Source organism: Onychostruthus taczanowskii, unplaced genomic scaffold (genome assembly GCF_017590055.1).
Source record: "Onychostruthus taczanowskii isolate IOZ18803 unplaced genomic scaffold, ASM1759005v1 scaffold1196, whole genome shotgun sequence".
NCBI classification, from domain to species: Eukaryota; Metazoa; Chordata; class Aves; order Passeriformes; family Passeridae; genus Onychostruthus; species Onychostruthus taczanowskii.
Window position 1 is genome coordinate 1 of NW_024498347.1, and position 2,823 is coordinate 2,823.

Sequence of the window (2,823 nt, forward strand, 5' to 3'; positions counted from 1 at the left end):
CCACTGTGACACTGCAGGGCCTTGGGGCCCCTCAGCGCCATTGTTACACTGCGGGGCCCAAGGATCCGAGGGACTTTGTGACACCTAGGGGTCCCATGTAACCAAAATGACATTGTGACACTGGGAGTCCTCATGGACTCATGGTGACCATTGTGACACTCTGGGACTTCGTGGAACCACGGTGACACCAAGTCAGAATGTTGATCTGCTGCAGGATAGGAGGGCTCTGCACAGGGACCTGGACAGCCTGGATCTGGGGCCCAAATCCAGTAAGGGGAGGTTTAACAAGTCCCAGTGCTGGGTCCTGCACTTTGGCCACAACAACCCTGCAGCACTACAGACTGGGGACAGAGTGCCTGGACAGCAGCCAGGCAGAAAGGGACCTGCAGGGACTGATGGACAGCAGGCTGGACATGAGGCAGCAGTGTGCCCAGGTGGCCAAGAAGGCCAATGGCTCCTGGCTTGGATCAGGAATGGTGTGGCCAGCAGGAGCAGGGCTGCTGTGCCAGCACTGATCTGCCCCCAGCTCTGCACACAGACATTGCTGCTGCGGCTCCAGAGAAGGGAACAAAAGGGATGTATCCACAGCTCTATCTATAGAGAGCAGCAGATACGACTTTTTAGGTATTTTCTTAAGGAAGGCTGTGAGAAGATTGGAGAAAAAAAGAAGAAACAATTTTTACTTTTATTGTTATACTTGTTGTGTATACATGTAAAATGTGTTATAGAGATTTGTTTACAAAATGGTGTTTTCTTAATTAGGGACTAGTAAGAGTGTTTTAAATTCATTGACCAATTAAGTCAATGTTGTATTGGACTGTTTCTAAGGAGATAAGTTTCTTAAGAAGTATAGTATAGTATAAGAAAATATAATAAAGTGATTGATCAGCCTTTTAGAATCAGGGAATCACTGCTAAATTTTACCGGGCTGGGGACGGCCAACAACACAAATGATTTCTATTACATGGCCTGTCCCTGCCGCAGCCCTGGCACTGCCACCCCCAGGACTGTGCCCGGCCCCGAGAGCACTCAGGCCCTGCAGCAACACCAGGGCCACCAGGGCAGCGGGGCAGGGCCACGGCAGCAGCACTGGCAACACCAAGTGCTGCTGCTGCTGCTGGGCACAGCTGCTGGGCCAGCACTGATCTGCCCCAGCTCTGCACACAGACATTGCTGCTGCAGCTCCAGACAAGGCCGCAAACGAGGGATCTCTGGAGCAAAAAATGATTCGAGATCCTCTCCTTCGTTTACAGCTCAAGCCACTGAGAGTGCAGCCCCTCATTGACAGAGTCTGTGGCCACAGGGAAGGTGGAGAAAAAAAAAAAAAGAGAAATTGCATGAAGAATGACATTTCTTTGTGGGCAATTTTAAAAAGTAAAACAAATTAAAAGAACCTCTAAAATGAAACCAACAAGAAGTATCAATGATTACTTTTATTAGAAGTGATTTGCAGAAATTGGCCAGCAGTTTAATGTCCATGAAACCCTCCAGTCATCAGTCTCCACACTGCAGTCTTGAGCTCCTGGTTCCTCAGGCTGTAGATGAGGGGGTTCAGGGCTGGAGGCACCACTGAGGACAGAACTGACAGGGCCACATCCAGGGATGGGGAGGACATGGAGGGGGGCTTCAGGTGGGCAGATATGCCAGTGCTGATAAACAAGGACACCACAGCAGGTGAGGGAGGCAGGTGGAAAAGGATTTGTGCCGTCCCTGCTCAGAGGGGATCCTCAGCACAGCCCTGAAGATCTGTACATAGGAAAAAGCAATGAACACAAAACAACCAAGTATGAAACAGACACTAAAAGCAATTAGCCCAAGTTCCCTGAGATAGGATTGGGCGCAGGAGAGCTTGAGGATCTGGGGAATTTCACAGAAGAACTGCCCCAGGGCATTGCCATGACACAGGGACAGGGAAAATGTACTGGCTGTGTGCATGAGAGCATTGAGAAAGGCACTGGCCCAGGCAGCTGCTGCCATGTGGGCACAAGCTCTGCTGCCCAGGAGGGTCCCGTAGTGCAGGGGTTTGCAGATGGACACGTAGCGGTCGTAGCACATGATGGTCAGGAGAAAATACTCTGCTGAAATGAAGAACAATAAGAAAAAGAGCTGAGCAGCACATCTTGTGTAGGAGATGTTCCTGGTGTGCCAGAGGGAATTGTGCATATCTTTGGGGACAGTGGTGCAGATGAGATGGAGCCCAGGTCGCTGAGGGCCAGGTTGAGCAGGAAGAAGAACATGGGCGTGTGCAGGTGCTGGCCGCAGGCTACGGCGCTGATGATGAGGCCGTTGCCCAGGAGGGCAGCCAGGGAGATGCCCAGCAAGAGGCAGAAGTGCAGGAGCTGCAGCTGCCGCGTGTCTGCCAGTGCCAGCAGGAGGAAGTGGCTGATGGAGCTGCTGTTGAACATTTGCTGGGGCTGCACAGGGTGAGCTGCTCATGGGGAAAGGACAGTGAAGAGTTAGAGGAGACACCAGTAACCAAAATCAAAGCCATTTCCCATACACCCTCCTTTGCAAGAGACACAGACATGCTTCTGTGTTTAAGAGTTCTGAGGTTTTCTTTATAAGCTTCCCCCATCTCACTCCAGGCATTCTTGGATATCAGAAACCCTCAGGATTTCAGCTGCCACCAGGGAGAGAAGAGCAAGTCCTGTGAGGCAAAGTGATGAGTGGAGAGTGAAGGGAGATGGTCTGTCATTCTGAACTGTTCAGAATTTCTCTGGGCTTTGACTTTACTCATGTTCAGGGTGATCACATTCCCAAGCTTCCCATAAAATGTCACCAGGTACTACTGAGAGCAGATGGATCCCCCACAGCCCAGCTCCA

At 51.0% G+C, this 2,823-nt stretch overlaps 1 pseudogene; it reads right to left on the reverse strand.

Annotated features, from left to right (window-relative positions):
* Positions 1 to 1,468: 1,468 nt before the first annotated feature.
* Positions 1,469 to 2,405, reverse strand: LOC121348377 (annotated as a pseudogene).
* Between the last annotated feature and the right edge of the window lie 418 nt (positions 2,406 to 2,823).